This window comes from Ovis canadensis, chromosome 18 (genome assembly GCF_042477335.2).
Source record: "Ovis canadensis isolate MfBH-ARS-UI-01 breed Bighorn chromosome 18, ARS-UI_OviCan_v2, whole genome shotgun sequence".
NCBI lineage: Eukaryota > Metazoa > Chordata > Mammalia > Artiodactyla > Bovidae > Ovis > Ovis canadensis.
In genome coordinates, this window is record NC_091262.1 from 58,388,784 (window position 1) to 58,412,345 (window position 23,562).

The window sequence follows — 23,562 nt, forward strand, 5'->3', positions numbered from 1 at the left end:
ATATTTTCTTGGCTATTGTTCCAATCCGGCCTGCTGAGCCTTGGCTGTACAGTCTTCTGGTAACAGGAGCCAAGACATCCTCACCATGCAGCTGGTTCCTGGATGAACATTCCCTTCCCTTCCTCAGATGCACTAGAATAAGAAGCCCATAAATCTTCCCATTAAGGATCAGCCTGCTACATCTTATCTCAGCTCAGATTAATTAGGTCTAATTGATGGTATTAATAAATCAAGATGTGAAGAATCACAAAACCTTTAAACCCAAAAGGAATTGTTTGCATTGTTTTTCCTAACCCTCAGAGTATTTTGGAATCTGCTCTTCAATGTTTTAGAAATCCTGAAATGTGACAGAATGAGGACAAAAATGCAAGTGTCTTGGACTTCCCTGGTGGAGCAGTGGATAAGAATCTGCCTGCCAATTCTTATCCCCATATCCAGGGCACATGGGTTTGATCCCTGGTCTGGGAAGAATACACATGCCACAGAGCCAACTAAGCCCGTGTGCCACAGCTACTGAGCCTGCATGCTGCAACTACTGAAGACTACATGTCCAGAGCCTACGCTCTGCAACAAGAGAAGTCATCTCCGTGAGAAGCCCTCACTCACATCACAATAAAGAATAGTCCCTGCTAGAGAAAACCTGCACAAAGCAACTAAGACCCAACACAGCCAAAAAATAAAATTAATTTTTTTTTTAAAGAAATGCAAGTGTCCTGATCACCAACCCAGGCTCCCATATCATCCATAAGTTACTGCAGATCTAGTTGGTCCAAGATTTCTGGCCTTTTCCTTATCCTGCTTTCTGATACATAATTGTGATAAAGAAAATATAATTTATCATGTTACATCCAGTTAACAAAAGGTATTTCTTTCATTAATTCATTCATTCAGTGGTTCAACAAATATGTATGCCAGGCTCTAAAGAGACATCAGAGAGTGGACAGACCTCTGCCCTCAACTTCACATCTAGTGGAGGAATCTGGACAAATAAATTGGCAGTGATAATATAACAAGATAACCTGGTGATAAAGGAAGTTCAAAAGGGGCACAGTAAGAAGTTCTTATTCAAGCCAGTGGGTCATGGGAGAACAGGAATCAACTGGGGAAAGAAATATTCTAGATATGAAGAAGGATCTGTAAAAGAGAACCAGAGGAAAGGACACAGTTCAATGGCAATGGAAATGTAGTTCCAAGGGGCTGGAAAAAGCACTAGATGAGAGATTAGAGAAACAGACACAGATTCAGATATGCTGTGTGAGGAGGAGACAGGATTTAATACTAAAGGCAACTAAAACTATCAAAGGGCTTTAAACACATGCTCATTCATTCTAAGGGACTTCCCTATAGCTCAGATGGTAAAGAATTTCCCTGCAACGCAGAAGACCAGGGTTTGATCCCTGGGTTGGGAAGACCCTCTGGAGAAGGAAATGGCTACCCACTCCAGTATTTTTACCTGGAGAATTCCATGGACAGGGGAGCCTGGCAGGCTACAGTCCATGGGGTCACAGAGTTGGACACGACTGAGAGACTGGCACTGGCATTCATTTTAGGGGCCTGACAGACAAAAAAAAAAAAAATCAGAGTGTCATGAGCACTATCAAGAAAGCAATACAAAAAAAGAAAGAAAGAAAGCAATACAGAGAACCAAGAAATGGGTGCTTGGGGAAACCAGCTGCTTCAGGCTGACACAGTCCATGGTACCTCCACCTGAGAAATCCAGCTGCTTCAGAAAACCTACTGAAGGGAAACCAATCAGGACTCTACTGGTTAATTTAGAGAGAAAAATCTATATCAAAAAAGATCAGTTTCCAAAGGCCCATTCTCCAGACATAAGCTGCATGAACAAAAGTAGGAAAATCATGGGACTTCCCCGGTGGTCCAGCGGTTAAGACTCTGCTTCCAATGCAGGGGGCATGGGTTTGATCTCTACTCAGTCTGGAACTAACCAAATAAATAAGTATTTTGGGAGAAAAAAGTAGGGAAATCATGATACCAACTCATTTTTCAACAAAATCTAATTATCTTAAACAATAGAAATTGTGGAGTGAATTTTGTGTATAACTTTAATAAGAGGGTTGGTGTTTTTTATTATTTAAAAATCAATTTTCCTTTCCTTATCCACATCATTGAAGGGCACTTTTTTTTTTGGTTGAGGGGGTGGGGGAGGCATGGGAGTGTTTGCTTGTTTCTTTTTGGATTTTTTTGACCAGGTCATGGGGCTTGTGGGATCTTAGTTGATCCTTTAGACTGAGGTGACAATGATTCTTTACCCTCTAAACTTCCTTCTAAAGGCAGACTAAGATTAGAGTTAAACAAAGGTCTTATTATTCCTACAAGCAACTGTTCGAGAGTTAAAACAATGTAAACTTCTTTTCTGGAGCATTTTCCCTCCTATCAGCAGATAATAATATGCCACTGAAAACCTGTACTGACTTTTCTCAAGGACAACCTCACATCGAGGCCCATCTCACCTCCTGCTTTGATAACTGCTTCCAAGAAAAAGAAACTCCTGTCAATGTAGTGGGATCACAGACACAAGGAAAGAAACATTAACCACTTCATTGATCTCTGAGATTTGAAGGCTATTAAATTTTTTCTCTGTTGACAGCTTCAGTTCAGTTCAGTTCAGTCGCTCAGTCATGTCCGACTCTTTGCGACCCCATGAATCACAGCGCACCAGGCCTCCCTGTCCATCACCAACTCCCAGAGTTCACTCAGACTCACGTCCATGGAGTGTGATGCCATCCAGCCATCTCATCCTCTGTCGTCCCCTTCTCCTCCTGCCCCCAATCCCTCCCAGCATCAGGGTCTTTTCCAATGAGTCAACTCTTCACATGAGGAGGCCAAAGTACTGGAGTTTCAGCTTTAACATCCTTCCTTCCAAAGAAATCCCAGGGCTGATCTCCTTCAGAATGGATTGGTTGGATCTCCTTGCAGTCCAAGGGACTCTCAAGAGTCCTCTCCAACATCACAGTTCAAAAGCATCAATTCTTTGGCGCTCAGCCTTCTTTACAGTCCAACTCTCATATCCATACATGACCACAGGAAAAACCATAGCCTTAGGAAGACCCAAAATAGCAAAAAATCCTTTTATCTGGCATGCCAACTGGGATTGCTGCATGGCAGCTACCTGAAGCATCCTCCTGGGAAGACTGAGGATTTGGTGAGACAACTCAGGTGCTCTGGTAATGACCACTGTGATCAGGGAGGCTACCTCTGGCACAGAAGATAAGAATTTGCCCTCTAGGAGGTAAGTTCTATTACAACCTACCCTGAGGCAAGTACATCCAGCAGAATTATTTAGAATCATTTGGCAAGGATGGATGACCAACAGTCAGGGCAGAATAGGAATAATTCTGGTGGCAAGGAATCTGTTCCTGAAGCTCTTTGCTAAGTCTGGATAGCTGATTTTATGTTTTCAAGTAGATGAGGTTACTGAATCCCAGCTGGGGAGAATCTTATCCTGCTGTTTTATAGCTAAAACATGGAAAAACATCACAGAAGTTGTGATTCAACAGATTGGAGCTGTACGCTTAAGGTTTGTGTACTTTAGTACATATATAACTCATTTTTAAAACTTAATTTAAAATAATCCATCAGCTTCTAATGATCAGCCTATGTTGGAGTCAACACTATGTTGGGTCTTGTGGTGGTACAGTTCACTCCTCTGTATCCACTGTCCTGTCCAGTGCCTGGTACTAGCAAGCAATTAATACATCAGTTCAGTTTGGTTCAGTCGCTCAGTCGTGTCCGACTCTTTGCGACCCCATGAATCGCAGCATACTGGGCCTCCCTGTCCATCACCAACTCCCACAGTCTACTCAAACTCATGTCCATCAAGTCGGTGATGCCATCCAGCCATCTCATCCTCTGTCATCCCCTTCTCCTCCTGCCCCCAATCCCTCCCAGCATCAGGGTCTTTTCAAATGAGTCAACTCTTCACATGAGGTGGCCAAAATATTGGAGTTTCAGCTTCAGCATCAGTCCTTCCAATGAACACCCAGGACTGATCTCCTTGAGAATGGACTGGTTGGACCTCCTTTCAGTCAAGGGACTCTCAAGAGTCTTCTCCAACACCAGAGCTCAAACAGCATCAATTCTTCAGTGCTCAGCCTTCTTCACAGTCCAACTCTCACATCCATACATGACCACAGGAAAAACCATAGCCTTGACTAGATGGACCTTTGTTGGCAAAGTAATGTCTCTGCTTTTCAATATGCTTTCTAGGTTGGTCATAACTTTTCTTCCAAGGAGTGTTTTTAATCTCATGGCTACAATCACCATCTGCAGTGATTTTGGAGCCCAGAAAAATAAGTCTGCCGCTGTTTCAACTTTTTCCCCATCTATTTCCCATGAAGTGATGGGACCAGATGCCATGATCTTCATTTTCTGAATATTGAGCTTTAGGCCAACTTTTTCACTCTCCTCTTTCACTTTCATCAAGAGGCTCTTTAGTTCCTCTTCACTTTCTGCCATAAGGATGGTGTTATCTGCATATCTGAGGTTATTGATATTTCTCCCAGCAAGCTTGATTCCAGCTTATGCTTCCTCCAGCCCAGCATTTCTCATGATGTACTCTGCATATAAGTTAAATAAGCAGGGTGACAATATACAGCCTTGATGTACTCCTTTTCCTATTTGGAACCAGGCTGTTGTTCCATGTCCAGTTCTAACTGTTGCTTCCTGACCTGCACATAGGTTTCTCAAGAGGCAGGTCAGGTGGTCTGGTATTCCCATCTCTTTCAGAATTCTCCACAGTTGATTGTGATCCACACAGTCAAAGGCTTTGGTGTAGTCAATAAAGCAGAAATAGATGTTTTTCTGGAACTCTCTTGCTTTTTCAATGATCCAGTGAATGCTGGCAATTTGATCTCTGGTTCCTCTGCCTTTTCCAAAGCCAACTTGAACATCTGGAAGTTCACAGTTCACATATTGCTGAAGCCTGGCTTGGAGAATTTTGAGCATAACTTTACTAGCGTGTGAGATGAGTGCAACTGTGCGGTAGTTTGAGCATTCATAGGAGCTGAATAAACAAACAAATGCTCCACAAGAGAAATTCTTTTTATGGTTAAAGTAACCAATAACACCTGCTTTTGCATTTTTTCAGGTCCAAATTCTCTCTGCTGGACAACAAGGTACAAAGTCTTACGGATCTTGAAGTAGTCCAAAAGCCTTGAGCATGTTCAATGTTTCATTTCTGAGAAAAACTTACCTTCCCCATAGCCATCTAAATCAGTCAGTGCACACGTTTGCTGGTTTGTCTGTTTGGTCCTCCCAGCATCCATTTCCTCAGCTTTGGTCTCAATTCCCAGTTTTCCCCCAGACAGCCCACCCACTCTGGGTTCCCAGATGCACAGAAGTTCACTCCATTGCCCAGCCCTACAGTGAGTGTGTGTCCCACCTCAAAGCAATTAGGCTGGCACATTCTCCGGGCCACAATAATTTCCTCAGTGGAGGAAATTATTTGCTAGGCTCATGGGAAAGAGAAGCTTTCTCTTATCCTCCTCAAGACTGAGTCAGAAAGATGGGAAGTTGAAGATTCCAGGGACAGTTACACAGAGACTTAGGAGGGGCGAGCACAGAGCAGAACCAGAGGGGCATCCTGAAAGCATCACCTGAGTCCTGACTCAGGTCTCACCTGAAGCAGCTTTACCTGTGGCCTTCTCAGTGACAAAAGCCAATGAATTCTTTTGCTTATTTTAAGCTAGTTTGTTTGGGACCTGCGGTCATTCACAATAAGAAGATTCCTAACTGGTTTATCTTCCACCAAGCAAATATGAGTGAGGACAGTAGTCTGACTTCTCCACCTTCATTAAAATATTGATAGGTGCATCTAAGGCACACAGAGATGCTTTACTCCAGAGACTGAATGATCAGCATCCTGACACTCCTGGAAGAGTTCAACTGTGATATTATCTAGAGGTCCCCTTAGTTATCTGATAAATGAAAAGCAACCATCCTCAGGAGGTCTGAAATGAACTATATCAAAAGTGTCACAAATGTAGAGTAAAATGGTTGAAAACTGTAATCTAAAAGGACATATCCCATTATCCTGGGGTCTCTTCCCTCTCCACCTCTCTTCTCTTCCTCCTCTAGACTCTTGGTCTTCTCCTACTTGGTCTGTCCTACTCTCCTGGGAGGAGAGTGCGGTGGAATCTTACTAGGCTTCACTGGAGTAGCCTTTTCCCCCCAGAATAGAGCGATCATGGAAAATCAGCTCTTCTGTTGTTTACACGGACTGTCTTATGGCATAACTTCAATGCATTATTATGTTCCTGAATATTCTGTGGTTTCCTCTATTTCACTGAAAGTCTCCTCCTCCTGGGGAGGGATAAGCTAAAAGAGGAAATCCTGCAGTGCCTCTTAACAACAAGCAGCTGGGCCTTTACTCTTTGAGAAACGAGATCAGCTCCTCCCACTGAGGAGAAGCCCTTCTCAAAGCCTGCTGTGCACACAACCCAACCTACCCCTACCCAAGAGCCACTGACAGAGTCCCTAGGTAGGTCAACTGACCCCAGAGGCACTCGAGGGTCATGGAGGGCCTCTTCCTCCCTCACCAAAACAGAGTGTTAGGGTGCTCCTGGACCAGGAGGATGCTCTGGCTCCAAGTCAAAGGTCACATCTTCCAGGTGCAGGCAGCCACAGTAGTCAAGGTCTAAGTGGGAGAGGAGAGAGGTTCTTACCTACTATTTCCTGCACCCAACTCCCTCTGCAGGGCCCCTTATCAACCTGCTACACACCTCTTCTGCCTGGATGATAACAATCTGCTTTTCACCCTGCTCCGCTCTTCCTGGGCCACACAGCAGAGACTCTGGACCATTTTGTCTGAGGCTTGAGATAACCAGCATTCTGTAAGTGTTCTTCATAGAAACAAAATCCATAGCATGGGTGGGGGAAGGGGGTGGGGGAGGGTGTGTCTGTCCCTGTGTGTGTAGAGGATGGGGGTGGGGAAGAAAAAGACAGGATGGCTCAGGGCAGGGGTGGGGAGGGGATTTTAGAAATTAGTTCACATGATTATGTGGTTGTTTTTCTTTAGTCACTAAATCATAGTCAACTCTTTGCAACCACAGGGACTGTAGCCTTTCAGGCTCCTCTGTCCATGGGATTTCCCAGGCAAGAACACCAAAGTGGGTTGCCATTTCCTTCTCTGAGGAATCATCCCAACCCAGGGATCGAACCCTCATCTCCTGAACTGGCAGGCAGATTCTTTACCACTGAGCCACCAGAGAAGTCCTCACATGATTATGAAGTGAAGTGAAGTCAATCACGTCCGACTCTTTGCGACCCCATGGACTGTAGCCTATCAGGCTCCTCTGTCTGTGGGATTTTCCAGGCACGAGTGCTGGAGTGGATTGCCATTTCCTTCTCCAGGGGATCTTCCTGACCCAGAAATCAAACCCGGGTCTCCCGCATTGCAGGCAGACGCTTTACCGTCTGAGACATCAGGGAAGCCCCAGCTTGTCCCCTATTTGAATTTGCCAGTCCCTATAATCATGTGTGATCATATAATCACATAATTATAGGGACTGGCAAATTCAAATAGGGGACAAGCTGGCAATTCCAGCAAGAAGTTGATGGAATTGTAAGTAAGGTGGAAGTCCTCTTCAAGGACCCTTTTCTCTTAAGGCTTCCAGTTGATCGGATATGACACCCACCACATTATGAAGAGTCACCTACTTTACTCAAAATCTGCCAATTTAAATATTAATCAGAGCTTTCGAAAGTGTCTTCATAGGGACTTCCCTAATGGTCCAGTGGCTAAGACTCCATGCTTCCAATGCACAGAGCCCAGGTTCAATCCCTGGTTAGGGAACTAGATCCCACATGCTGCAACTAAGACTTCTCATGCTGCAAATAAAAGATTCCTCATGACAGAACAAAGACCCACCTGACACAGCCAAATAAATATGTTTTAAATGCCTTCATAGCAGCTTCTATACTGGTACATGACCAAACAACTGAGCACCAGAGCACAGCCCAGCTGACACAAAATGAACCATCACAACCTGGGTGGGGGAGGCTGGTGGCCACAGAACCTCTAAGTGAGAGAAAGGAGTGCATCCCCATGGGGTACCCCTCCCCAGTGGAAACCCTTAAGTTCTTTAAGAAGCAATTTAGAAAGAGGAGGGGGAGGGGCAAAGAGTGGGAGCTCCACAGAAGTAATTGTCTAGAAGGGCAAAGCCCCACAGTCAATATTATTCTAAGCCCAACACCCATCTTCTTAAGCCACTGGATAAATTCTTCATGCTCTTTAGGTTTAGGCAATTCAGTTTAGTATCATATAAATTGCTCACAAGAGACAAAAAAACTATTTCAAAGAAATCTAAAGCTTCACACATACATCACTTCAATTCATAATATTATTGTCAGTTATATTGACAATATAGTAATGTTAGTATTGCAATTTTGCAACTGTTTTAAGTGTAGAACAAAGCAAATAAAACTTATTGATGTTATTAGAAACCAAGATTTTTAGCAAAGAGATGCACATATAAAATAAAAACAGTTAACAGGAAAAAAATCCTGCAATGTTGAATTGGAATTGTCAATTCAAATGCATCATTATTTTCTTTAGTGAATTTTCTACCTTTGCTCACTAAAGGGAACTAAAAGCAATGACTTCCCGGTATCAGTGAGGACCACTAGCATGCAGACCTTGGTTTTTAAATACTACTCCTTATTCAAAAGCATGAGGGCTCCTCAGAGAGACGGCAGATTCCAGGGCTTGGTCAGAGAACATACAAAATGAGCCCAGGACATATTCTGCCAGAAAGTAAAAGTACACCAAGACCAATGGGGTTATAACCAAAGAAAACACTGTCCGGCAGTACTGAATAAAGCTGAGCATACTCTATGAGCAAGCAATTCCACTGTTAGGTATATGTTCCCTGCTTCCAAAAACAAAAAAAGCAAACAAAACTCAACAATATGTTCACCCAAAGACAAGTATCAGAATGTCCATAGCAGCACTGTTTTAATAGAACACGGAATCAGCCTAAATGCCCACCAACATTAGAATGGGTAAATAAATTGCAGGAGGGATGAAAAAGAACTACAGCTACACACATCATAGATGAATCTCGTGAACATGATGATGAACAAAGAAGCCAGACACATGAAAACACTATATGTTCTATGATCCTATTTATACAAAGTTCCCAAACAGGCAAACTGATCAACAAGTTTAAAAGTAAGACTCTTAGTGGTTAGTCTTGTGGGGAAAGATAGAAAGAGGGTGTGATGGAGGCTCCTGGGGTAATTTCATTGTTCTGTTTCTTGATCTGGGAACTGGTTACACAGGTGTTTGCTCTGGGAAACTTTTGAACTGTAGACTCAATCTTCTGTATATTTCTCTATGTAACTGAATTAATTTTTTTTACTTTTAAAAAAAGCCAGCTTGAAGGGGCTCCCACAGGCCAAATTTAGTATAATTTGAATATCAAAAAGGATAATGATTGTAGCTGATTAGTAAATAAAAATACATGTGTCCAGGGGGTGGTGAGAGGATAAACAGGACAGACCTTCTTTACAAAAGAAAGTCAAATAAATGTGGAAGTGATACCAAAACTCAAGTCCATGTGCTCGTCACATAGTGAGGCCAAACATAACTAAAACTTCGGAGTTTGGAACAGAGAAAGGTATATTGTAGGGCCCTGCAAGGAGATGGGTGGTGGCCCAAAAACTTTTAGCAAAGCCCTTTTCTAGGAAAGGTGACAGAGGGGTGTGGTTAACTGTTGCAAACTTCTTGGTATCAGAGCCTTTGTTCTAGAGGTTAAGTCAGGGTCAGGGAATGATGTTCCTGTAAATCTCTACCAAACACGTTATTCCCTGTCTGACAAGAAGGCCAAGGTCCCGAAGGTCCTTCTGAGGTCCAGATCCTGGCTGAGGAGGCACATCTCAGTTGGCGGCTCCCTCAGGGCCAGGTCCCCAGACCCTGCACAAGTGTCATCACTGAGGGAGCAAAGCGCCAGGACGCAACCAGCCCTCAGGTTCCTCAGGCTCCCCAAACGGTGGGGGCCAGGGCCCATAGACTGTGTCCTTTGCGGACTGCCACTGCCATTAGGTCAGCGGTGGGCATGGGGAAGAGGTTCACCACCGCCTCAAGGCCTGGGCCAAGGCCGGGGCGTGGCCCTAGCGAGGGCTCTGGAGCCCTGCAGGACATAACCCCCAGGCTACTCCCTGGGCCCCCACAGCACACCTGCTGGCCCGAGGCCGGGTAAGCTGGAGAGACGGATCTACCTCTTACCTCACTCTGCCTGACGACCACCACTCCACTGCCTGATTCGGTTGGCTGAATCCTCTGTCCCTCCTTGACAGCTGGTTTCTGTGGGCGGGGCTCACTGCTGTGCTAACCAATGACTGAGCAGGACCACTCAAAGGTCTCTCTTTGACAGTTGGTTGCTTGTGGGTGGGGCCAACTGCAGTGTCGACCAATCACTGAGCAGAGCCCCCACAGGTCCAATGGCAACCAGAGTTGGATGCGGCATAGTGGCAAGGCAGCAAGGGCTGCAGACTTAGGGCTGCACTCAGCCATACTCTGTTACAGAAGGAAAGACAAGATTAGATCACCATTTATACTCACCCTCCACATAATACTTGACAGAGGTAACAATCATCAGTGGAAGCTAAAACCATTGGATTAAAACTTGTTAGCAGCACCAAGGTATCATCTCAGAGACCGCTTACCTCTGGGAACAGGAGCACTAGTACATTTGCGATAAAGAGGTGATGGAGAGGTCTAGTGTGACCACCTTAATCCAGTGATTGAAACTGGCATCACAAATAATGGAATAGTGTGACATTGTGTGCCTCCTGATAGGATGCAAATTAAACAAGCAAACAAAAAAAATCTAATGCAGTGGGTCTTCCTGGCTGCATTAAAATCACCTGAGCGGATTTCAAAACTCCCAAAGCCTAGGCCACGCTGCCAGACCAACTATATCAGAATCCCTGGGGTGGACCTCCATGTATCAGTATTTTTTAAAGCTTCCAAGGTGATTGCAACGTGCAAAGTATTCCAGATAAAAAATCTATAGCCTAACTTCAATATATAGGATCCACAGGATAGAGCAGCAGTTCTTAGTGCTGACTACTTACCAGAATCACCTAGAGAATTTTGAAACGAGGGTCACCTGAGCTTCAACTCCAGAGATTCTAATTTAATTAGTTTAGAGGGGAACACAGACATTGGTATTCTCTTTTCTAGGCTTTAAATTTGATTTAAGTAATTCCCATGAGAACAGAGTGGGCCAATGAATCCCCCTTCCTTGTACTGCCAATTAATCAAGACAGGTGGTTCCGATGTGCAGCCAGGGCAGAGGATTACCGGAACAGAGGAAAAACTGAACATCATGAGGAAACAGAAATCTAGAATGTGGGGCATTCGTACAGTCACTAGCCTAGGTTCTTCAGAAGGTCAATGTCATGGGAGAAAAAAAAGGGAGAGCAACTATTCTAAGTTAAAATAAGTAACAACCATTTAAAAAAAGGTAGTTGATTTCTTTTTTTAAAGCTGTAGATGGGGAGGGATTTAAACATTAAGTTGATTTTATTTTTTCTTCTTCATTAAGTTGATTTTAGATGGCTTTCTTAGCAGGTATAATGACATTGTGGGTCTGAAAACAAATATCTGTATTCTTACGTAATATATGTTAAATATTGAGAAGTGATGTGTCATAATGTGTATGCATGTATGCATGCTCAGTCACTTCAGTCCTGTCCGAATTTTTGTGACTCCATGGACTGTAGCCCACCAGGCTCCTCTGTCCATGGAATTTTCCAGGCAAGAATACTGGAGTGGGTTGCCATTTCCTTCTCCAGGGGATCTTCCCAACTCAGGGATCAAACCCAGGTCTCTTACATCGCCTGCATTGCATGTGGATTCTTTACTCACTGAGCCACCTGAGAAGTCCATCATAATGTGTATATAACTTTAGACTTCTTTGTACTAATGTTGGACTGCACCCTGCAGGCCTATAAGCCTTGTAACTGTCCAGCCGGGAGACCAAAGAAAATGCCTAGAGACAGTGACAGAGACATCAATGACTTGTTGGATAGCTAATCTTGCAAATCGGAAGCAAAAAGTCCTGGAGAAACCATTCCACCATGGGCAGAAGGCAGGACACAGCAGAAATCTCCTCTACTCGAGGAATAAGAAGGCTACCATTTACAGGGGGAACTGACATAACTAACATCAGGTTAGCTCATCAGTCACCAGGGAAACCAGCGGCTGGGGCAGGGAGCAATCACATAGGTAGTTACTCAATAAGCCCTAAGATCAAGAGGATTGGGAAGGAACCCACCTGCCAATGCAGGAGACATAAGAGACAGGGGTTTGATCCCTGGGTCAGGAAGATTCTCCTGGAGGAGGAAATGGCAATCCACTCCAGTATTCTTGCCTGGAGAATTCCATGGACAGAGGAGCCTGGCGGGCTACAGTCCATAGGGTCGCAAAGAGTCAGAAACGACTGAAACGATTTATCACACACGCAATTGAGTAGGGTGTAGGTGAAGCAGAGACTGGTTGAACAGGGGATGAACAGAGAGCAAGAGAACAGCCATCTTGAGTGGCCTGATCATATAGCTAATCTCTCAGTTTTCCTGAATGTTTAAAATAGTTGATATAAGAAAATGTTGAGGAAATAGGAAATTTGTTACTGTTGCCCACACTGTGGTGTGCAGGATCTCAATTCCCCGACCAGAGATAGAACCTATACCCCCTGCAGAGGAAGCATGAGTCTTACCACTCAACTGCCAGAGAAGTCCCAATTTTTTTAAATAGAGATTAAAAAAAAAAAAAAAACCTACTCAGCAGTCCTTGCAACTTCCATCTGTATTAGTTCTCTCTTGAGAATTCTCCAGTAAAATTCACTCACAACTCAACCTTACACAACCAACCTCACACCCCACCCAACAATCAAAGCTGTATTTCTCAATCTTTGCCCACTCCATTTCTCCTATTCAGTAGGAGTTATCTGGGAAATATCTCTTACTCAAATGAGCTTGAAAAATGCTGGGTTATACCAGGTTTCCTTGCTCCCTGATGTCTCATAAATCTTAATAGATTAACCTGCATTGGCCATTGGGGTCAGGGAAGAACTCTTGCATGGTAAAACATTAATTCTTAACCCTATTTTGTTTCCAGCCCTTTATGGACAACAGACACCTTTTGTTCCAAAAGATCTTATAGATGAAATGTCCTGCAAGCACTTAGGGAAACACTAGCATGAGACAACTTCCCCCTCATTTTACAACTCCTTAATCTTTGATTAACCAAAGAGCCCCTGGACTTCCAAGTGGATCCTAATGGCACACTGGCAAACAGATGAAGATTTATCTCCCAACAACTGCAATTTCCTATTCACCTAAATACTAAATGTTTTTTCAGGAACCTATTTTCTCAAATATTTATGACTTTTTTCTGTGATTTCTATGCAAGCTTTGCTTCAAATGCACTCAAGATGTCTGTTTTAAAGCATGAGTTCCTCTCTCTCCTACACTGCTGGTGGGAATTTAAGTTCGCACAGCCACTACAGAAAATAGTATGGAGGTTCCTCAGAAAACTGAAGGTAGAATTACCATATGACCCAACAGTCCCACTCCTGGGCATAGACTTGGACAAAATTACAATTCAAAAAGATACATGCAGGAATTCCCTGATGGTCCAGTGGTTAGGCCTATGTGCACTCACTGCCAAAGGCCTGGGTTTAATCCATGTCAGGGAACTAAGATCCCACAAGTTGTGTGACATGACCAAAAAAAATACATGCACCCCTATGTTCATAACAGCACTATTCACAATAGTCAAGACATGAAAGCAACCTAAATGTCCATCAACAGATGAACAGATTAAGAAGAGGTGGTATATGGGACTTCCCTGTTGGTCCAGTGACTGAGACTCCAAGCTCCCAATGCAGGGTTTTGTCCAGGTTTTCCCCAGGTTTTGTCCCTGGTCAAGGAACTAGATCCCACACGCTGCAATGAAGAGTTCTCATGTCACTAAAGATGCCAGGTACTGCCATAAACAAAGACCCCATGTACCACAACTAAGACCCATACAACCTAATAAATAAATAAATGTTTAAAAAGATGTGGTACATATATACAATGGAATACTACTCAGCCATAGAAAAAAAACAAAATAATGCATTTGCAGCAACATGGATACAACTAAATAATATCATACCAAGTGAAGTAAGTCAGAAAGATAAAGACAAATACCATATGGCATCACTTATAAGTGGAACCTAAAATGTGGCACAAATGAAACTCTCTTCAAAACAGAAACAGACTCACAAATACAGAGAACAGATTCATGGTTGCCAAGGGGGAAAGGGGCGGAAGAGGGATGGATTGGGAATCTGAGGTTAGCAGATGCAAACTATTACATTTAGAATGGATTAAAAACAAGGTCCTACTGTGTAACACAGGAGACTATATCCATCTCCTTGTTCAGACCATAATGGAAAAGAATATTTTAAAAAGAATGTATATATGTACATAACTGAGTCACTTTGCTATACAGCAAAAAAATCAGTACATTGTAAATCAACTATACTTTAATTTAAAAAAATTAACATGTAAATAAATTATGAGTTCCTAAAAGACCACCCCATATGTCTTCTTCCATTCTGCATCCAGGATGTCACCAACCACCACAAACATATCTGTTGATACCCAAATAGCAAGAAAGAAATGGATAAGGACGCTTGTCCGGGGTGCCCCCATCATCCCAGTCTCCACGCAATGGTGGTACCCCAGTACTCCCCCCATGACCCTCTCAAGGTGTGTGTTATGATCACAGTAAAGGTTTTTAAGAGTCAGAGAGCCTATGAGGCTTGTGTGTGTGTGTGCACTCAGTCATGTCCAACTCTTTGTGGCCCCATGGACTGTAGCCCATGCATGTGTGTGTGTGTGTGTGTGTGTGTGTGTGACCCCATGAACTGTAGCCTGCCAGGCTTCTCTGTTCACGGGATTCTCCAGGCAAGAGTACTGGAGTGGGTTCCCATGCCCTCCTCCAGGGGATCTTCCCAACCCAGGGACTGAACCTGCATCTCTTGCATTAACCACTACAGCACCTGGGAAGCCTCTGGCCAGAGCCAAGGGAGTGGAGAAGCAGCTTGGCTGGGATCTGAGTCTCAGAGCTGCTCTCACAACAGTCACCACTGTGCTTCCTGAAACTTCAGCTTTAATCCTCTTCTCCAGCTCCTGCTTTGTCACACACAGTGTCGGGAATTTCAGTTCTTCCAGGAGAAGCAGACTCAAGTGGCAACCTGTGCCTTTATGTGGCCCAAGGAAGCTGGCAAGTGCAGATTCATCAGGGGAGTAATGCTTTGACTAAGCCAAACTGGTCAGCCCTGTGGTGCATCCAACCTTAAAAATTAGCCTTAAGCTAATGAAGGGCTAATGATGAGTGTGAAGACGAAGGAGCTTATGGAGCCACCACCCAGAACTACTCAAAACTTCCTGGCCAGGGCTCAACCTGAAGTCTTTCAAACCTTGAGGGTACCTGAAGCCCTCCTTGAACTCAGAAGAACAGCCTGGCAATTCCCCATTCACTCCCCTCCCTGTAAAACACAAAAGCACTTCCAAGAAAGGCATATGAACTCCATTCTACAATAGCCAAATTAAGACTAAAAACTGACCTTAAAGAGATGAGAACTCACTCTCAGTAGATCTTGGACTGGTATGGACTTTTCCATGGGCAAGGGTAGGAATGACTCATAATATCTCCCCACTTATTCAGGGGAAAGGGAGACCTCATACCACTCTGCAACTCTAGAGCCCACACCAGAGCCCCAGGCTCTTTGGCTGAAATCAAAGGCCAGTTAGTTGCTGGAGGCCCACATCTGCCACCTGCCCAGAGTTGACAATCAGGAGTTCCAGAAAAACATCTATTTCTGCTTTATTGACTATGCCAAAGCCTTTGACTGTGTGGATCACAATAAATGGTGGAAAATTCTGCGAGAGATGGGAATACCAGACCACCTGACCTGCCTCTTGACAAATCTGTATGCAGGTCAGGAAGCAACAGTTAGAACTGGACATGGAACAACAGACTGGTTCCAAATAGGAAAAGGAGTACGTCAAGGCTGTATATCGTTACCCTGCTTATTTAACTGATATGCAAAGTACATCATGAGAAACGCTGGACTGGAAGAAACACAAGCTGGAATCAAGATTGCAGGGAAAAATATCAATAACCTCAGATATGCAGATGACACCACCCTTATGGAAGAAAGTGAAGAGGAACTAAAAAGCCTCTTGATGAAAGTGAAAGAGGAGAGTGAAAAAGTTGGCCTAAAGCTCAAGATTCAGAAAAACGAAGATCATGGCATCTGGTCCCATCACTTCATGGCAAATAGATGGGAAAACAGTAGAAACAGTGTCAGACTTTCTTTTTTGGGGCTCCAAAATCACTGCAGATGGTGATTGCAGCCATGAAATTAAAAGACACTTACTCCTTGGAAGAAAAGTTATGACCAACCTAGATACCATATTCAAAAGCAGAGACATTACTTTGCCGACTGAGGTCTGTCTAGTCAAGGCTATGGTTTTTCCAGTGGTCATGTATGGATGTGAGAGTTGGACTGTGAAGAAGGCTGAGTGCCGAAGAATTGATGCTTTTGAACTGTGGTGTTGGAGAAGACTCTTGAGAGTCCCTTGGACTGCAAGGAGATCCAACCAGTCCATTCTGAAGGAGATCAGCCCTGGGATTTCTTTGGAAGGAATGAAGCTGAAACTCCAGTACTTTGTCCACCTCATGCAAAGAGTTGACTCATTGGAAAAGACTGTGATGCTGGGAGGGATTGGGGGCAGGAGGAGAAGGGGACGACAGAGGATGAGATGGCTGGATGGCATCACTGACTTGATGGACGTGAGTCTGAGTGAACTTCGGGAGTTGGTGATGGACAGCGAGGCCTAGCATGCTGTGATTCACGGAGTCACAAAAAGTCGGACACGACTGAGAGACTGAACTGAACTGAACTGAACCCAAGATCTGAATCAGCCTGTGATTCAGATACATAAAGTCATGGAATGATGAAACAGTGAAATCTGAAGTTCAGCTCCAGGCCATGCAAAACTAGTTCCTCAGCTTACATCATTGCTTTGCTCATGTCCTATTGAGATGATGGACATTGGCATCTGTTTTAAGAAATATTTATAAGCAATGTAAATTCCTGCTGTTCAGAAAGCATTTCCCAACCACCTGCTCTGTGCTGTGTGACATCCATTATCCCAGTGCCTTAGAGACAGTTGTGTCCAAATATCCTGGCAGTCTTCCCTCCCCTAGAAGCCTCCCCAAATGATAGACAGATTCTTGTTATAAATTAAGTTGAAAGAGGTTCTGAACCCTGAGATATCAAATGGAAGGGCTTTACAGCAAAGTCTCAGAATATAAAACTAATCTCAACCACATCCTGTCTAGTCTTTCATGGGATGGAAATGCCTAACATGTTGGTTGGGCTCTCCTGGTAACTATTTATCAAAGGAAAGAAAATTCTGGAACATGACAAATGGCCAAAGGCTCTCTCAGCCTGTTCTCTTAGACTCTTCAGGGGCTCTGCCCACCTGCTGAGAACACAAAGGTAGATAAGATAATACCAGTCTGCAAAGAACTCGTAATCTACAGATGAGTGACACCCTGCTTTTAATTAACAGACCATGATCACGGCCACAGCAGGGACGCTTCACAGTGGTGTGCATCTGCCCAGAGGGTACCATACATTCCATCTCTACTGTGGGCAAAGTTACTCAAAGCAGTTCCTGGGCTTTTTACCACTGGAAATGTTGGGAAAGTGAAGGGAAGTGTGTACTGGGCAGAGAAAATCATGTCATCAAATGTACCGGCAGGTAAAAGTGACCAGTGTGTGTGGGTGGGGGCAGATGAGTACCAGCTGCTTGATAAGGAACTTATGTAGGAAATTCCAAGTCACCACAGCTCCTGGACTGAGAGGAGCACTCCTGGAAACTAGGTCACTGAGTCCTAAAAGTAGCACAATGCAGTTGCTATATCCTAACAGCAGATGAGTTTATTCAGTGTTTTAAATTAAACTAACTTTACCAACATTGTTCATAAAATAAAAATGGCTGAAATCATTTACGCCCAACACTGTTGGACACCATCTCTTGAAAAACTCCCAAGAACTCCATAAAAGAGGTACCACAGTTATGCCAGTTTTACAGATCAGAAAACTGAAGCTCAGAGAAGTTCAGTAACTTACTCAAAATCACACAACTAGGAAGTGGAGGAGCTGGGATGTAAATTTCTTTAGTCCAAAGTCTGTGTCTAATCATGTATGTTCAATACCGTAAGATACAGCAAGTAACAGTTCTGTTGTGTTCTGATCACTAGGAACAAAAAAAGGCTTTTTGGGGGGTTTCAGAGCTACCATATCGTCACCAATCTTTTATATTCCCCACAGCACACAACTGCTTATCACTCATCTTGATTTATAATAAACATGTAAGGTAACATTATACTGAAGTCCCGCTAATAAAAGAAAAATGAGAGAAAGAGACAGAAGGCAAGAGATTTGATCAATGGCTTGGTATGTCTGTCAGTCTGTACATCTGTGTCTCTTTCTTCTCTTCTCTCTCTCCCTCTCTCATTCTTTGTGTATCTTAATATGTCTCTCTTTCCACCTAGCTCCTCTTTTCACCTTTCAGTCTATCACTATCTTCGTCTCTCTGTCTGTGTGAGTGTGTTACTCTCTCCCCGCCTCACTCCTTCTCCTCTCCCCCAGCCCCTTTCAGAGTGGCACAACATTCCTAGATCTCGAACAGACCAGTAACCTGGAATTGATTCGATATCATAAAACAGTCCCACGGGAAGCCTGGAGTCCCCAGGAACTCAAGTTAACCACAAAAGGGCCAGTGAGGGTAGCAGTAAATGATGAGAACTCATGAGGCAGACTTAAACCCCTACAAGCTACACAACCTAGGGCAAGTTACAAACCTATTTGAACCTCAGATTCCTTACCTGTGAAATGGGTAATGTTGTAACCATCACATACTCCTATTGCGAGGATTAAATGCAATAACGGATATAAAGTTCTTAATACAGAGTCTGATCCATGTTAAGTAACTAACAACAATGCCAGTTGCTACTGTTACTGTTATTATTCACAGGGTCTTATTTGCCTTTAGACTCTCAGAATCTAGCATAGCACTTGGCACACAAATGGAGTTCAACATCTGCTCAGAGAAACAAGATAGAGATAAGCATACTGAGACATACACAGAAAAACACAGGACAGAGAGTTACAGCCAGGTAAAGAGACGGAAAGAGAGACGGAGAGACAAAGACAGAGACACGAGGGAGAAAGGAAGAAAGGTGGACAGAGGCACAGTCTGACATGCCAATCAACCCCTGACCAAGCCTCTTTCTTTCAGTCTAAATTTCCCTTTAGCGGTATGGACCTAACATAATGTTTCCTTACTGGTTTCTCATAGTTCAACATAGACAAATAAGGAAGTCACATTCTCCATCCCACAACCAGGCTTCCCATGACACAGAAGGGGAGCTGAGCAATGGACTTGGTACACACATCCATCATGACACTACAGAAACAGTGAGTGACTGGCTATTCACTGGAGCAGAAGCAGGCTGTCCTGGCCCTCTAAGGAGACTAGTCCAGGGGGTATTGAATCCATGACCTTGAACTCACTTGCCTGGACCCTTTAACTCAATGAGAAGGACATCCATTTCCCTCCCTGGCAGAGCTCCTAGGCAATGCCACAGGAAATTTTCTCCACAAATACAAAGGGCAAACTTTTATCCTCACATCAAAGGGAAAAACAAAACTTCCACGGTGGTGCTGCAGATAAAAATCCACCTGCCAATGAGGGGACATGGGTTCGATCCCTTCGAATCTCAGAAGATTTCACATGCCGCGAAGCAACTAAGCCCATGCGCCACAACTCCTGAGTCGGTGATCTAGAGCCAGCAAGCTGCAACTACGGAAGCATGCACACCTTAGAGCCTGTCTCCACAACAAGAGAAACCACAGCAATGAGAAGCCTGTGCACCGCAACAAAGAGCAGCGCCTGCTCGCCGCAACTAGAGAAAGCCCAAATGCGCCAAAGAAGACCCAGTGCAACAAAAAATAATTTTTTTTTTAAAGGGCAAAACAACCCAGTCCTCCAAAGATATTTAACTCAGGAGGACACCAGCGTCCTCTCTTCGTTGTGTTGACCTTCAGTACTGGCTGTAAATTGTGAGCTTTATAACACGTCATAGCACACTTCGATAAAACAAAGGTGAGTACGAATGAGATCGCTTTTGGAACAAGGCCATCTTTAGGGAACGAGTATTGAGCAAACCATTGTGGAGATGGTATTTTCCATTCATGTAATTCCAGAGGAAGACTGAATCATCAGGAAAGAGCTGAAGCCCATCGGAGTTCTATGCTTGAAATTTCTAAACTACTCTCCACCCTGCTCTCCTGTCCTGCTGAGGACATCTCTCAGCTTGCATGGGAAGAAAGGGGAAGTTTACAACCGAATATGAAGCTGACTTCAACCGTCTGGATGTGCTGTCTTGCCTCCAGTCAGCACGTCGGGTCAGTGCCCCTCTCACTCCCTGTGGACAGGTCCTGTGCCACCCCGTCCCCTCCCAGTCCCCTCCCTACTCCCTCTTACCACTTCTGAGCAGCATCACACAGGCAGCTTCAGCAACTGACTCAGGCAGGTTCAGCAGCCAACTCAGGCCATCAACACGGCTGCCACCACGTCACTCAGCACCAAACATCCTCCAGCTCTGCAGTTCCAGTTGTTACAGAAATCTGGAAACTCTCCTCTGCCCTCCAAACAGAACCCACTTTGTCTGTCAGCCAAACCACACCTGTAAGGATCTGGAGGCTGGGCTGTAACGAACTACTATGGACCCTGATAAGGTCTGTCTCCAATGGTGGGGGTAGGGGGGCCTCTTCTAGGACCTTCTCATTTCATTTCAGAATCATTCCTTAGGGAAAAAAAAAAGAGGCTTCCTAGGAGCAAGGAGTCACTCAGTCTGCCTCCTGACTACAGATCCCTGGCAGAAGGAATTACCAAAGCCAGTAAACTGATAGTGTAGTAGTACAGCTAATTTTAGAGATGGAGGGTGCTGATGGTTGCACAAGAATGCTCATGTACTGATGCCACTGGCCTGTACACTTAAAAAGGGCTAAGAGGATTATATATATTTTACCACAGTTTTTTTTTTTTGGTTCCAAGGTTTGTTTGTTTGTTTGGATTTGTTGTTGGTTTGCTATATATTAGGTACTCATTCATGATCCATCTTAAACATAGCAGTGCGTGCAGGTCAGTCCCAGACTCCCAGATTCTCCCTCCCCACCCCCCACCCCAGCCACCATTTTTCAAAGTGAAAAAAATTTTAAAATAAATTGAATGCAACACATTTTTTTAAAAAAAGGAAATACCCCTAAGTCTCAGGTGGTCTAATGATCACTGATTTAGTATTATTCAATTTTCAACTGAAATATCATTGCTATACAATATTATAAAAGTTACAGGTATACAATAATGATTCACAATTTTTAAAGGTTATAGATATAAAATTTTGGCTAGATTCCCCATGTTGTATAATATATCCTAATGGCTTGTTTTATACATTATAGTTTGTATTTCTGAATCCCCATCCCTATATTGTCCCTCCCTCCTTCCCTCTCCCCACTGGTATCCACTAGATTGTTCCCTATATCTCGGAGTCTTTTTTGTTATATTCACTAGTTTGTTTCTTTTTTGCTATGGTCACTAGTTTGTCAAATTGTTTAGATCCCACATATAAATGATAGCACACAGTATTTGGGGCTTCCTAGGTGGCGCAGTGGTAAAGGATCCCTCTGTCAATGCAAGAGATGCAAGAGACTGGCGTTTGGTCCCTGGGTCAGGAAGATCCCTGGGGGAGGAAATGGCAACCCACTCCAGTATTCTTGCCTAGAAAATTCCATGAACAGAGGAGCCTGGTGGGCTACAGTCCATGGGGTCGCAAAAAGTTGGACACGATTAAGCACACACACACATACATACATATAGTATTTGTCTTTCTCTGTCTGACTCAAAGTATTATTATTTTTAAAGAGAATCTCGGTAGCACAGAAAGCTAAGCAGTAGTGAGGGTTTGTGAAAATCAAAAGTAGGAAAATACATGCTCCTAAAATCAAAAATGCCCTTAAACTAAAAATCAACACACTCTGTCTGGTGTATGAGTATTTTCTACGAGTACGATTTTCCAAAGAATGTCACAAAGCTTTTCTTTCAGAAACCGGTTCTTCCACAATTGCAACCTGAAGAACTTTCAGATCACAGGAGTGGCCTATTAGGGTTTCCAGTTCTAACAGTAACATGTTCAACAGGCTACTTTCATGGTACCTCTCTGAAAATGAAGACACAGTCCCCCATTACATAAGTGGAAAATATTATTTGCATTGGCAGATGGTAAAGTTAAGGCTTGGAAAATCTAAAAGGCTGAACTGAAATCATCCCATGAGAAGAGAACTTCAGATTCTAGATCCTGAACTCCAGGCTCAGAGGCATACTTTTCCTGCCTTCTGGCTTGAGATCATTTAAGAAACAGAGGTCACTCATTGTAAATTATTATAATAAACTTCAATAACTGTTCAGCCACATAAACACCTACTCTCTTAAAGCATGCCTATTAACTCACTCTTTGTCAGGAGACTCCAACACAAGAAGCCCCAAACTGGGGGAAAGCCCTGAATAAAGCTTACCTTCAGGAAAGGGAAAAGGCATGATTAATTGCTCACACTTGTCAGTTTCACCCACAAAGAGTACTGAGTGACCTGTAGAAGGTCTTAGGGGCAGGGCAGGGGAACAGCTCCAGCACAGGTCAGGTTCTAACATGTCAGGTACAAGCAGCAGAGCACATCGGTCAGGAGCAATCATGGAGGCAGAAAGCCCAATGGCAAGCCCAAGAAAGAGAACAGATTATGACCATCTCTCAAGCAGTTATCCATAGAAAGAGTTTTTATCCTGATACCAAACCAAGATGGACCAAGAAATGAGAGAGAAATGGAATGCGCACAGTTCCCTGCCATGCTACCTACAAAGGTGTGTGCATCTGCCCTGGATTTCACAACTTCCCTACAGTCTCTGCAGGAAAAAAAAAACATAAACCTCTTCCCACAAAGGCTAATAATTTCCTTTGAGCTCTGGTTTCCACCTTCCCCTCCTCTTCAAAGGCATGTGCCAGTTATTTATCATCTCTATTTCTTTCACCTTTCCCTTTCTATTGCCACATTTGTTTCACCACCATGATTCTAAAGTTTGTGGCTCAAAAGGCTCTTTTTTTGAGAAGCAGGTAAGTTCTGCATGTCATTCCTAAGGGGCTGATAGATTCTTAGGCTCACTGAGCCCAGGAAAGAAAGCCCTGCTTTCTGTCGTTCCGAAGAGACGGAGGTCTCTTCCATCTCAGACCTTAGCTGCTCGTGGACACCTCTCCTTCCTTTCCAAGCAAGTTTCTAGCATACACACCTCTCCGCTCCCTATCTCCTATTTCCTCCTCTAGCCACCGCCCTCACTCCACCAAAACTAATCCTG

The 23,562-nt window shown here is 43.8% G+C and overlaps 1 long non-coding RNA gene and 1 other non-coding gene across 2 annotated transcripts in view; one reads left to right on the forward strand and one right to left on the reverse strand.

Annotated features, from left to right (window-relative positions):
- The window catches only part of LOC138423128 (uncharacterized), a 273,086-nt gene extending 252,072 nt beyond the window's left edge, over nt 1–21,014 (reverse strand). The window contains exon 1 of the long non-coding RNA XR_011250139.1: nt 20,644–21,014. This is a non-coding gene — a long non-coding RNA (uncharacterized lncRNA). The remainder of the gene's footprint in view (nt 1–20,643) is intronic.
- Nucleotides 7,741–7,813, forward strand: TRNAW-CCA (transfer RNA tryptophan (anticodon CCA)). The gene has a single exon. It is a non-coding gene; the product is annotated as a tRNA-Trp (tRNA).
- Nucleotides 21,015–23,562: the final 2,548 nt, after the last annotated feature.